The 14,069-nt window shown below is 39.9% G+C and overlaps 1 protein-coding gene and 1 long non-coding RNA gene across 3 annotated transcripts in view; both read right to left on the bottom strand.

The window, feature by feature from the left end:
• Window positions 1–14,069, bottom strand: part of GNA12 (G protein subunit alpha 12) — a 109,402-nt gene that overhangs the window by 34,039 nt on the left and 61,294 nt on the right. The window lies entirely within an intron of this gene.
• Window positions 25–14,069, bottom strand: part of LOC135364603 (uncharacterized) — a 29,375-nt gene continuing 15,330 nt past the window's right edge. Inside the window, exon 2 of the long non-coding RNA XR_010412054.1 lies at window positions 25–13,597. This is a non-coding gene — a long non-coding RNA (uncharacterized LOC135364603). The remainder of the gene's footprint in view (window positions 13,598–14,069) is intronic.

Below are 14,069 nucleotides of genomic sequence, written 5' to 3'. Positions count from 1 at the left end.
TTTTTTTTTTTTTTTTGGCCTGTGAATGTCCAGTTGTTCAAGCACTGTTTCCTGAAAAGACTATCTTTGCTCCACTGTACCGCCTTTGCTCTTCTGTCAAAGAGCAGTTGACTGTATTTATGTGGGTCTATTTCTGGGCTCTCTATTCTGTTCTATTGATCTATTTCTCTGTTCTTTTGCCAATACCACACTGTCTTGATTACTGTAGCTTTATAGTAAGTATCAAAGTGGGTAGCATCACACTTCGAAATTTTTTATTCTCCTTGAATATTGGGTTGGCTATTCTGGGTCTCCTGCCTCTCCATATAAACATTAGGATCAGTTCATCAATATCCATAAAATAATGTGGCGGGATTTTTACTGGGATTACAATGAAGCTGTACATCAAACTGGGAAGAACTCACATCTTGAAAATATTAAGTCTTCCTATCCATAGACACGGAATATCTACTTAGCTCTTTGATCTTGTTCATCTACATTTTGTAGTTTTCCTCATACACATCTTGTACATATTTTGTTATCAGGATTATACCTAAGTATTTCATTTTTAGGGTGCTAAGGTAAGTGATACTGTTTTTTAAATTTAAAATTCCATTTGTTCGGGGCGCCTGGGTGGCTCAGTCATTAAGCGTCTGCCTTCGGCTCAGGTCATGATCCCAGGGTCCTGGGATCGAGCCCCGCATTGGGCTCCCTGCTCAGTGGGAAGCCTGCTTCTCCCTCTGCCACTCCCCCTGCTTGTGTTCCCTCTCTCGTTGTCTCTGTCAAAAAAATAAGTAAAATCTTGAAAAAAAAAAGTCCGTTTGTTCATTGTTGGCATCTAGGAAAGTGATGGACTTTAGCATATTAACCTTGCATCTTACAACCATGTTATAATTGCTTAGTAGTTCTGGGATTTTTTTGTCAATTCTTTTGGATTTTCTACACAGATGATCATGTCATCTGCAAACAAAGACAGTTTTAGGTCCTCTTTCCTAATATGTATTCTTTTTATTTCCCTTCCTTGCCTACTGCAATAGCATGGACTTCTGGTATGATGTTGGTAAGGAGTGGCGAAGGGGCATTCACGCTTTGTACTTGATCTTTATGGGAAAGCTTAGTTTCTCACTATTAAATGTGATGTTAGCTATAGGTTTTTTGAAGATAGTCCTTATCAAGTTGGGAAAGTTCCCTTCTATTCCTAGTTTACTGAGGGTTTTTATTGGTATTGGAATGGGTATTAATTTTGTCAAATCCCTTTTCCGTAGTTATTGATATGATCATGTGATTTTTATTCTTTAGTCTGTTGATATGATGGATTACATTAATTGATTTTTGAATGTTGAACCAGCCTTGCACACTTGGTATACATCCCACTTGGTCATCTTTTTATACTTTTTCTGGATTTGATTTGCTATTTTGTTGGGGATTTTTGTACCTATATTCATGAGAGATACTGTTCTCTCTAGTTTTCTTTTCTTGGAATGTCTTCATCTGGTTTTGGTATTAGTGTAATGCAGGTCTAATGGAATGAATTAGGAAATATCCCTTCTGCTTCTATCCTCTGAAAGAAATTGTGGAGAACTGGTAAATTTCTTTCTTGAATGTTTGATAGAATTCAGCAGTGAACCCATCTGGGCCCGGTGCTTTTGATTTGGAAATGTTATTAATTATTGATTCAATTTCTTTAATAGATATAAGCCTATGCAGATCATCTACTTCTTTGTGTGTGAGTTTTGGCAGATTGTGTCTTTCAAGGAATTGGGTCATTTCATCTAGATTATCATATCTGTTGAAATACAGTTGTTCATAGTATTCCTTTATTATCCACTCAGTTTCCATGGGATCTGTAGTGATGTCCTCACTTCCATTTCTGACATTAGTAACTTGTGTCCACTCTTTTTCTTAGATGGCCTGGTTAGAGGATTATCGATTTTAATTGATCTTTTCAAAGAAACAGCTTTTAGTTTTGTTGATTTTGTCTACTGATTTCCTGTTTTCAATTTCATTAATTTCTGCTGTAATTCTTCTGATCACTTTGGACTTACTTCGTTTTTCTTTTTCTAGTTTCTTAAGGTGGAAATTTAGACTATTGATTTTAGATCTTTTTTTCTTTACTAAAAATGCATTCGATGCCATAAATTTCCCTATAAGCACTGCTTTTGCTGCATCTCACAAATTTTGATTAAGTTGTGTTTTCATTTAGTTCAAAATTTAAGAAAATTTCTCTTGAAATTTCTTCTTTGACTCAAGTGTTATTTAGAAGTGTGTTGTTTAATCTCCAAGTATTTTGGGATTTCTCAGTAATTTTTCTGTTACTGACTTCTAGTTTAATTCCATTGTGCCCTGAGAACAGACACTGTAAGGTGGATTGTTTTCTGTGTTTTATGGTCCAGAATGCAGTCTATCTTGCCTAATGTTCCATGTGAGCTTGGGAAGAATGTGAATTCTGCTGTTGTTGGATGAGGTAGTCTTCGATGTCATTATCACCCAGCTGACTGACAGTGTTAAATTCAGCTGTGTCCTTACTGATTTTCTGCCAGCTCAATCTGTCCATTTCTGAGAGGGAGTGTTGAAGTCTCCATGATAATAGACTCATCTATTTTTCCTTGCAATTTTATCAGTTTTTGTCTCATGTGGTTTGATGCTATGCTGTTACGAGCATCATGTTAAGAATTCTTATGTCTTCTTGGAGAGCTGACCCCTTTATCTTAATGTAATGCTCTTCTTTATTCTAATAACTTTCCTTACTCTGAAGTCTGCTTTGTGTGAAATTAATGTAGCTATCCCTGCTTTCTTTACACTAGTGTTAGCATGGTATATATATTTTTCCATCTATTTACTTTTATTCACTATGTGCCTTTATATTTAAAGTGGGTTTTGGGGGGGTGGGTACTCTAGTTGGGTTGTTTTTTGATTCACTCTGAAAATTTCTGTCTCTTAATTGGTGCATTTAGACCACTGACATTCAGAGTTATTATCAGTATAGGTGGATTGATAACTATTAGTTACTGTTTTCTACTTGTTACCTTTGTTCATTGTTCCTATTTTTGTTTTCCACTCCATTTTCTGCTTTTTGCATAAACTGTTTTTTTTCCCTTCAATTTTTATTGTGGTAGAACACACATAAAATTTATCCTCTTAACCATTTTTAAGGATACACTTCAGCAGTATTAAATATGTTCATAATGTTGTACAACCATCACCATCATTGTCCATAACTTTTAATCTCATAAAGCAGAAACTCTATGGCCATTAACAATAACTCCCCATTTTTCCCTGCTCCCAGCCCCTGGCAACCACCATTTACTTTTTCTATATGATTTTAAATACTCTAAGTATCTCATATAAGGAGAATCATATAGTTTTTCTCTTTTTGTGGACTGGCTTATTTCACTTAGTGTAGTATCTTCAAGGTACATCCATGCTATCACATGTGACAGGGCTTCCTTCCTTTTCCAGGCTGAATAATATTCCACTGTATGTATATATTACATTTTCCTTATTCATTTAACCTTAGAGGACCCCTGGGTTGCTTTCATGTTTTAGCTCTTGTAAATAAGCTGCTATGAACATAGGTGTGCAAATATCTCTTCAAGACCTTGCTTTTAATTCTTTTGTGTATACCCAGAAATGGAATTGCTGGATATGATAATCCTATTTTTATTTTTTTGATGAACTGCCATACTGTTTTCCACAGTAGCCACACCATTTACAATCCCAATCCCAACAGTGCACAAGGATTTCAATTTCTCCACATCCTTGCCAGAACTTGTTCTTTTCTATTATTTTTATTGTAGTAACCCTAATGGTTATTTGGCGGTATCTTAACTGTAGTTTTGATTTGCATTTCTCTAATAATCAGTGATGTTGAGCATCTTCTCTTATGCTTATTGTCCATTTGTACATCTTCTTTGGAGAAATGTCCATTCAAGTCTAATACCCATTTTTTGAATTGGGTAGTTGTTTTTTTGTGGTTGAGTTTTGAGAATTCTCAGTATAGTCTGGATATTAACCTCTCTTACCACATATATAACTTACAAATATTTTCTCCCATTCTGTGGGTTGCTCTCTTATTATGCTGATGTCCTTTGATGCACAAAATTTTACATTTTTCATGTAGAATTCAAATTGTCTATTTTTTCTTTTGTTGCCTCTACCTTTGGTGTCACATCCCAGAAATGACTGCCAAATCTCATGTCATAAAGTTTTGCCTTATATTTTCTCCTAAGATTTTATAGTGTTAGGCCTTACATTTAGGTCTATGATACATTTTAACTTTTGTATGCAGTGTTAGGTAAGGGTCCAACTTCATTCTTTCACATGTGGTTTTCCAGTTTTTCCAGAACCATTCGTTGAAAAGACTGTCCTTGGGCGCCTGGGTGGCTCAGTTGGTTAGGCGACTGCCTTCGGCTCAGGTCATGATCCTGGAGTCCCGGGATCAAGTCCCGCATCGGGCTCCCTGCGCGGCGGGGAGTCTGCTTCTCCCTCTGACCCTCCTCCCTCTCATGCTCTCTGTCTCTCACTCTCTCTCAAATAAATAAATAAAATCTTTAAAAAAAAGAAAAAAAAGAAAAGACTGTCCTTTCCCTAATGAGTGTTACTGGCACCCCTGTCAAAAATCATTTGAACACAGCACAAGGATTTACTTCTGGGTTTTCTATTGTATCCCATTGATTGATATGTCTGTCTTTATGCAGGTACCCCACGATTTTGATTAGTATAACTTTGTAGCAAGTTCTAAAATCAGGAAGCGTGAGTATTCCATTGGTTCTTTTTCAAGACTATTTTAGCTATTTCAGGTCCCTTGAGATTTCATGAGTTTCCCAAGGAGTATTTATTTATTATTATTATTATTTTATTTATTTTTAAAGATTTTATTTATTTATTTGACAGAGAAAGACACAGCGAGAGAGGGAACACAAACGGGGAGTGGGAGAGGGAGAAGCAGACTCCCCGCCGAGCAGGGAGCCCGATGCGGGACTTGATCCTGGGACTCCAGGATCATGACCTGAGCCGAAGGCAGTCGCTTAACCAACTGAGCCACCCAGGCGCCCATATTATTATTATTTTTTTTAAGTAAGCTCCCTGCCCAACATGGGGCTTGAACTCACAACCCTGAGACTAAGTCACATGCTCTACTGACTAAGCCAGCTAGATGCCCCCTCTCTTTTATTATTATTATTTTTTTTTTTTTTTTTTTAATATTTTATTTATTTATTTGAGAGAGAGAGAATGAGAGTGAGCACATGAGAGGGGGGAGGGTCAGAGGGAGAAGCAGACTCCCCGCCGAGCAGGGAGCCTGATGCGGGACTCGATCCAGGGACTCCAGGATCATGACCTGAGCCGAAGGCAGTCGCTTAACCAACTGAGCCACCCAGGCGCCCATATTATTATTATTTTTTTTAAGTAAGCTCCCTGCCCAACATGGGGCTTGAACTCACAACCCTGAGACTAAGTCACATGCTCTACTGACTAAGCCAGCTAGATGCCCCCTCTCTTTTATTATTAATAGAAAAACATCATTAGGATTTTGACAGGGATTGTACTGAAACTGTAGATCTCTTTGGGTAGTACTGACATTTTTTTTTTAAGATTCTATTGATTTATTTGAGAGAGAGAGAAAGCATGAGAGGAGGGAAGGGCAGAGGGAGAAAGAGAAGCAGACTCTCTACTTATGCAGGGAGCCCGATGTAGGGCTCGATCCCAGGACCACAGGATCATGACCTGAGCTGAAGGCAGACGCTTCACCGACTGAGTCCTGTATTGACATTTTAAAATATGAAATTTTCCAATCCATGAACATGAGATATGTTTCCATTTATGTCTTCTTTAATTTCTTTCAGCATTATTTGTAGTTTTCATAAGTCTTTTCCTTTCTTGGATAATTCTATTTTTTTTTTGATGCTACTGTAAATGGAATTGTTTTCATAATTTTCTTTTCAGATTGTTCAATGTTAGTGTATAAAAACGCAAATGATTTTTATATGTTCACTTTGTATCTTGCTACTTTGCTGGATTAATTAGCTCTAACAGGATTTTTGTGGCATCTTTAGGGTTTTCTATATATAAAATTATGTCATCTATGAACAGAGATAATTTTACTCTTCCTTTCCAGTTTGGATGCCTTTCCTTTTTCTTGCCTACTGCTCTGGCTACAACTTCTGGTACTTCATTGAACAGAAGTAGTGAAAGTAGGCAGCCTTGTCTTGTTCCTGATCTTAGAGGAGAGGCTTTCAAGTCTCTCAACACTTAGTATGATGTTAGTGGTGGGTTTTTCATATGGCTTATCATATGGAAGTAATTTCCATTCATTCATAACTTGCTGACTGTGTTTACCCAAGGGTATTAAATGTTATCAAATGCTTTTACCACATTGAGAATACCCTGGGTTCTTTCATCCTTCATTCTGTTAACATGGGGTATTACAATGATCGGTTTTCATATGTTGAACCATCCTTCCATTCCCAGAATAAATTGCACTGGTCATGGTATACAATCCTTTTACTATGCCACTGAATTCGGTTTGCTAGTGTTTTGTTGAGGATTTTTGCATTTATATTTGTAAAGGATACCGGTTTTCTTAGTCTTTGACTTTAGTATCAGGGTAATGATGGCTTCACAGAATGAGTTAGGAAGTGTTCCCCTCTCCTCTCATTTTTGGGGGAAAAGTCTGAGAAGGATTGGTATTAGTTCTTTTTAAAATGTTTGGTAGAATTCACTGGTGAAGGTATCAGGCCCAGTGCTTTTCTCTGTTAGATTTCTGATTACGGATTCAATATCCTTACTGGTCATAGGTCCATTCAGATTTTCTATTTCTACATAATTTAGTCTGGATAGGTTTTGTGTTTCTAGGAATTTGTCTAGGTTGTCAAATTTGTTAGCATACAACTATTCACAGTTCTCCCTTATAACCCCTTCTATTTCTGTAGAATCGGTGATAAGTCCCCATTTTCATTTCTGATTTTATTTATTTTAAAATTTATTTATTTATTTATTTGACAGAGCGAGATACAGCAGGAGAGCGAGCACAAGGAGGGGGAGCAGGAGAGGGAGAAGCAGACTCCCTGCTGAGCAGGGAGGAGCCCGATGCAGGGCTCGATCCCAGGACCCTGAGATCATGACCTGAGCCGAAGGCAGATGCTTAACGACTGAGACACCCAGGTGCCCCTCATTTCTGATTTTAGAACTTGAATCTTTTTGTCTTAGCCCATCTCACTAAAAGTTTGTTGACTGTGTTGATCTTTTTGAAGAGCCACCTTTTGCTTTCACTGATTTTCTTTATTGTTTTTCTGTTCTCTATTTCATCTATCTCTGCTCTAATCTTTTATTTCTCCCCTTCTGCTAGCTTTGGGTTTAGTTTGTTCTTCTTTTTCTAGTTCCTTCAGTTGTAAAATCAGGTTGATTTGAGATCTTTCTTGTTTTTATAATGTCAGCATTTATGGCTATAAATTTCCCCTTTAGTGTGGGTTTTACCACACCCTGTAAATCTTGGTATGTTGTGGTTTTGTTTTCATTCATTTCTAAGTATTTTCTAATTTCCCTTGTGATTTCTTCTTTGACCCACTGGTTAAGAGTATGCTGTTCAATCTCCACAGATTGGTGAATTTTTCAGTTTTACTTCTATTATTGATTCCTAACTTCATCCTGTTGTGATTAAAGATTATTTTTATGATATCTTTTTAATACTACTGGGATTTATTTGCAGTCTAAGTTAGTGGTCTCTCCTGGAAAATGTCCCATGTGCACTTGAGAAGAGTGTGTGGTCTGTCGTTATTGGGTGGCTGGTACAGGTCTGTTAGATCTGATTGTTCATTGTGCTGTTTACTTCCTTTATTTCCATCCTTATCTTCTGTCCAGTTCTTCTGTTCATTATTGAGAGTGGGGCGTTGAAGTCTATGGCTGTTATCGTACAACTGTCTACTTCTCCCTTTGTCACTTTTTGCTTCATATATTAGATGGTCTGTCATTAGGTACATACATGTTAATAACTTGTATCTTCTTGCTGTATTGAATCTTTTATTAATATACAAGGCTTTGTTTCTTGCAACCTTTTTTTGATTTTAAAGTCGATTCTGTTGGATATTAGTATAGCCACATTACTCTCTTCTAACTTTTTCCATCCTTTCACTTTCAATCTATCTGTGTCTTTGGGTTTAAAGTGAATCTTTTGCAGGCAGGAAATAGTTGGGCCATGTGTTTTCATCCATTCTTCCAGTCTCTGTCATTTGATTGTGGCGTCTAATCAATGTGAGCTTAAAATAATTACTGGTAGGGAGGGCCCTACCTTTGTCATTTTGCTATTTGTTTTCTATACACCTTGTAGCTTTTATATTCATTTCCTGCATTACTATTTTCTTTTGTGTTTAGTTGAAAGTAGTGATTTTTTAAAAATTTGAGAGAGAGCGCACACGTGTGTGAGCAGGGAGAGGGGCAGGGGAGAAAGAGAGAATCTCAAGCAGACTCCCTGCTGAGTGTGGAGCCCAGTGTGGGGCCTGATCTCATGACCCTGAGATCATGACCTGAGCCGAAATCAAGAGTTGGATGCTTAACCAACTGAACCACCCAGGCGCCGTGAAAGTAGTGAAAATTTAAATTCCTTTCTCATTTCCCTTTATGTATAAAAAAGAATAAACTACCAATAATGTAACCATACAGATAAATCTTGGTCATTACACTGAACAATTAAGTCAGATTTAAGGGCATAAATTATTCCAGTTAAATGGACTTCAAAAACAGGTAAAACACTATGGTGATAAAAATCCCAGTGCTTTCACTGGGAGGAGTGGTATCAACTGGGAAGAAGCAGGAGGAACTTTCTGGGACGCTGAAAATGTTTTTTTTTTATTTTAGACGAGGTGGTGGTTATAGGAGTATATACACAGGTAAAATTCATTGAGCTGTATACACTTAAGATTTCTTCATTTACATACATCAATTATTTTTCAGTCAGTAAGCAAGCGAGAGACCTCTACATGGTCACTAGAATAAGTACATGAAAAGGACAAAGAATACCAAGGGCTGGTAAGGAAGGGAAGTGGCTGCATTTGAACTCTGCTGGTGGAATAGAAATTGATACAAATGCTGTGAAAAAGCTACTACAACTGAACATATGCATGTCCTTTGTCCCAGCGACTCCACTTCCCAGATATACCTGACAGCAATGCCTACATCTCTTCATCAGAAGACATGTGCTAGAATATTCATAGTAACGCGCTCTGTCAAAATCCCAAGTGCCCATCAACAGGAGAGTGCGTATTAAATTGCGCTATATTCACATAGGAGGATCCTGGACACCAATGAGAATGGGGGATTTACGACCCACGCCACAACGCAGATGAATCTCATGAAACATGATGCTAAAGGAAAGGAGCCAGTTACAGAAGAGTAAATGCTGCATGGTGCTATACGCACTAAATACAAAACCAGCCAAAACTCTTCTACGCTCTTGAACGTCAGGTTATTTCTGGAGAGTGGAAGGTAGTGAGTCAAGAAAAGAGATCTTGGAGTGCTGGTAATTTTGTACCCTGATTTGGGTGTTGGTTACATGGATGTGTTTAGTTTGTGAAAACTGAGTTTATATACACATACTTTTTATATATAATGTATATGCAAAGATGTGTGTATATACACATGCATGCATGTATATATACATGTACAACAAATTCTCCAACAAAAGTATTTTAAAAATGAAGCAGGGAAAAATAACAGGCAGCGGTGGGTGGAATCGTGCTGTTAATCAAGAAAATCAGGGAAAACTTCACTAAGAAGGTAACATTTGAATCAACCTTTCTAAGATGTAGGAGGAAGAGTATGCCAGGCAGAGAGAACACCAAGTGCAAAGTCCCTGAGACCAGACTGTGCTCAGAATGTTGAAGGAATAGCAAGAAGACCTTTATGCTTGGAGCAGAATGAATGAGAAGGAGCAGGAGGTGGGAGTGTGGGGAAACGGGACTCCACATCATTAATTCATCAAACGTCTTAATTATATAAGGTGCAGCTAAAGCACAAAGTTTAAGAATGTAAGTCAACATCTGTTACTGAATATTTCTTTCAGACTTAAATTTGTCTTCCTTTTTACACAAACCACTTTCAAAGATGAATAAAACCAAACAACTATAAAACAAAAATATGCATAAAGCCTCATCTATTAGTTGTTTCCTTAAAAAAAAAAAAAAAGACAATGTTGCACATACTTATGAAACAAAATGTGTGTTTGAAGAGCCAACTTATCACTTGGGGTTTGGTTTATGATAGGTTCATGCATAGTGGCCGGCACAGTTAAGCACCCATTATATGGGAATCACTATTAATATCACAATCAATAATAATAATATTCTAAAAACAGTGTGAATTGTATAATTCAGTTTACTGACATCCTTCTTTCAAGTTTGCTGGTAACATTTTTCTTTTTTTAAGATTTTATTTTTATTTATTTGACAGAGACACAGCGAGAGAGGGAACACAAGCAGGGGGAGTGGGAGAGGGAGAAGCAGGCTTCCAGCTGAGCAGGGAGCCCGATGAGGGGCTCGATCCCAGGACCCCAGGATCATGAGCTGAGCCGAAGGCAGACGCTTAACGACTGAGCCACCCAGGCGCCCCAGTAACATACTTTCCTTATAGAATTTGAACTTTTCACTGTATTATGAATTACTTAACATTTTTAAAGTTTTTGAATAGATAATAAACGCATATAGTACAAAATTCACAAAGTTTAAAAAAACAGGGTTGGGGGAGCCCTGGAGAAATACGTCTCCCAGCTACTAAGGTCTTAGGCTTGATCAAGTTATCCCTTTCCTGGAGTTGAGACACTGCTTTTTCCTTATTTTACAACCTTGTTTTGGGTTAAACACCACGATATAAGTTGGCTGGAATGAGCGATCAGCCAGCCAGAATGGTCTTGGGAGACTAGGATTTCAGTATGAAGTTCTGGACGAAAAAGAGCAGCAGGTCAAGAATAACAGAGAAAAGGGAAAATAACCTGGAAATGAAGCCTGATTCCCACTCCCCCATTTTAGTCAGAACTCAGGAGGACCACTGTGCCCCGTGTCTCTGCCATTAATAAATGCAGCAGAATCACGTGGGGCAGTGCTGGCCACCCCCCAGTCTTTCTCTGGCTACAGCATCCTTCTGCAATCCTGTAGTGCCCATGACGGCAGCAAAGGGAAGGGACAGGTCACCCATGGACTAAAACGGGGTGCACGAGGCTATCCTGCAAGGGGAGCTACAGGAGAAGATACCTGAAATCTGAGATCAGCATGAAAAGGAGAGAGGAGAGAAAGGTGGTCAATGATGAGCAAGGTGACAACAAAGCCAGGGTTGGACACCAGTATCCAACACTCACATCAGGAGCACAACCAGGTGGGAGAAGAGGGGGGCTGTGGGTTGTCGACACTTCGGGAACATGGGTCACTGTCGAGTCACCGATTTCCTGTGCTCAGGCAAAACCAGGACTGACACCAGAACTCCAAGGACAGTCACACTGGGCATCACATCATATCTCCTGGGAAGTACAAATGCAGAAAGAGGCTCTGGAGAATTTGCTAAAATGCCCAGAATGATGCAAGATACCCATGCAGTGGGCCTCGGCCAAACCGAGTTCCTTTTATGTCAAATATCATACAAGGGATGAAATCAAAGCCTCGTGAGACGAGTTCCAACCAGAGCTGCCCATCCCGGGGTACCGTGTCACGGCACCATCCCCACCACCAGCTTGGTCTTCGGGAACTTCATAATCAAGCTGGCTCAGGGAAAGAGCATACGCCAAACTGGGAATAGAAACTAACTTGGCTTCAAGAACTGAAACCCCATTTACTGAGCAGAGGTTTCGGTAGTCAGTTTTGCTACCACCACACCAGAGTAAGGGCAGAGGAGCAAGGCAAAAGCAAGAGATCCATTGTCTTGGGCTCCTCAGGGGTGAGTGCATCTCAGAGCTACCTTCCCATGAACACATCCGCATTCTAAATGTCCTACATTTGATTCCCTGAGCAAACGCGAACCTTGGTCCCTCCTTTCTCTCCCTGAATTCTGCTTTCCTCAAAATTCAGGGGGCTGGGGTCTCCTTGAAAATAAAAATTTTAATGCCATCTAATACTCTGGGCTCAAAACTCTTGGAAAGGGAGGAAGACAATCCTATTTTAATTAGAAAGGCATCCTTTTTCCAATGCATAAAAATAACACAGATCTAGCCATGCAGCCAAACACATAAAACATGTCTTCTTATAGAAATGCAGAAACACAGAGGACTTAAGTGAACTGAGGAAGAGAGGTTGGTTAACTACCTTTGGGAAAGGAAGTAGGGAAGAGGGAGCAAGGGCAGGGTCACCGCTGTGGGCTGAATGTTTGTGTCTCCCCGCCGACCCCCCAGTGTGACGGGACTGTGAAGTGGGGCCTTTGGGAGGTAAACGGGCTTACCCGGAGGTCTTGAGGGAGGAGCCTCATGATGGGATTAGTGCTCTCCCTCCTAAGAGGAAAGAGTCCAGAGCTTGCTCTGAGCACACACAAGATGAGGGCCCTCGCCAAGAACCAGATCTGTAGGCACCCCGATTTTGGACCCCCAGCCTGCAGAACCATGAGAAAGAGACGCTGGCTATTTGTGCCACCCCGCGTGTGGTATTCAGTTACAGCAGCTCGAGCTAAGATGGACAGCTGTGCAATCTGCCTGCCCTGGTCTGAAAGGCTCACAGATAGCACCTTGGCTTTATTTCTAAACCTTGAACTTACGAGCAGCAAGTGCTGCTATACAAGCTTGTGGGGCGCTCCTGGTGGCCCCAGAAAAGGTGTTTTCCAGTATCAGAAGATGAGGGCCGCATCCAATCTCTTGACCTATTTGTTAAATGGTCGGCCGTCCCCACCCACAAGGAATCCCCGAGGAACTGCTCACACACAAACTAGACTTGCCCAAGACTCGCCTCGATACATCTGCTCAGCTGTTAATACTGACCCGCTAGAAAGCCTTAGTGGCTTATAACAAAGGAAAGGCGTGTTTTACCACCATTAAGAAAAAAAGGAAGAAAGAAAAAAAAGGCATAACAAGTGAATAAATCCACCATTTCATCTGGCTTTAATGCAAAATTCTCAGGAAAGCTCCCCAAGGACAGCAAGAACAGGGCAACCTTGCTTTTCTAGATGCCTCTTTCACTACAGCAACCGAGTTCGTCAGTCTCATGACTACTTATCATGGCAGCGGCCTCTTTCCTCCCGTGTCCTTGAATGACGGCTTTCGTTAGAAACCCACCTGGTGCAGGTCTGTCTCTGTGACACCGACCAACAGGCATCCGTGCATGTCTCCGCACATGGGGAGATGCAGGTGCCTGCTGCAGGCATCTGAGCCCTGGTGCTCGGAGGAAGGACGAGGAGAAGCCTCCGTTCACAGCCCACGGCCCAGTACTGAGTACAGAAGAAATCCTAAATCGGCAAATTGGTTTCCCGGACAGACGTGTCTTGCCAACACGATGCTAGGTGTTTTCACCGCTGAGCTGATCTAAAAGGAGGCGTGCTGCCCTCTCTGACAGTTGCGGAACCGAAGCTCCTGCACCAGGCGGGGGTCCGAGAGCCCAGGGCTCTCCCCAGTCCTCAGGCTCACTCAGCACGCGCTCCAGTGGACCACATTTCTTGAAATCTGCTCAAAGGAAGTGGGGGACGAGAAGGGGAGGAGCCATCCTTTGAAACTTTCAGATTAACAGCACGTTTCAGTTAACCAGAATTATTCAGACCTTAAACCTTCTTTTAGGAACAATGCAAAAGATTTATGAAACTGTTGTCTGCAGTCATTAATTTTTACAATTCGTTTTAAAATGTTTTCATGGCTTTTTCTGATTATAAAAATGTTTTTCTACAATGATTAAAAATAATTTTTAAAATACGTATTTTTGCAATTATAGACATAAAATAAAAAGTAACAGCTGGAGTAGTTCAGTGGATATATTTACTTGAGGTTTTAATTTTCTGTGCATTAGTATATATACACATGCACTAATGAGTATATTCCTGTGTGTGTGTGTGTACTTTTTTTCTTTCTTATACATGTCCTGCTGCTTGGTCTGTTTTCACTTGCTGTGTCAGGGACCTGTTTCCATGCTGGTGTACAAGCC

The sequence above is a fragment of the Mirounga angustirostris genome, unplaced genomic scaffold (genome assembly GCF_029215605.1).
Source record: "Mirounga angustirostris isolate CCGP_5_RB_7025 unplaced genomic scaffold, mMirAng1.0.hap1 SCAF_5, whole genome shotgun sequence".
NCBI lineage: Eukaryota > Metazoa > Chordata > Mammalia > Carnivora > Phocidae > Mirounga > Mirounga angustirostris.
Note: the sequence above shows the minus strand (reverse complement) of the source record. Positions and strands in the feature narration are given on the sequence as shown.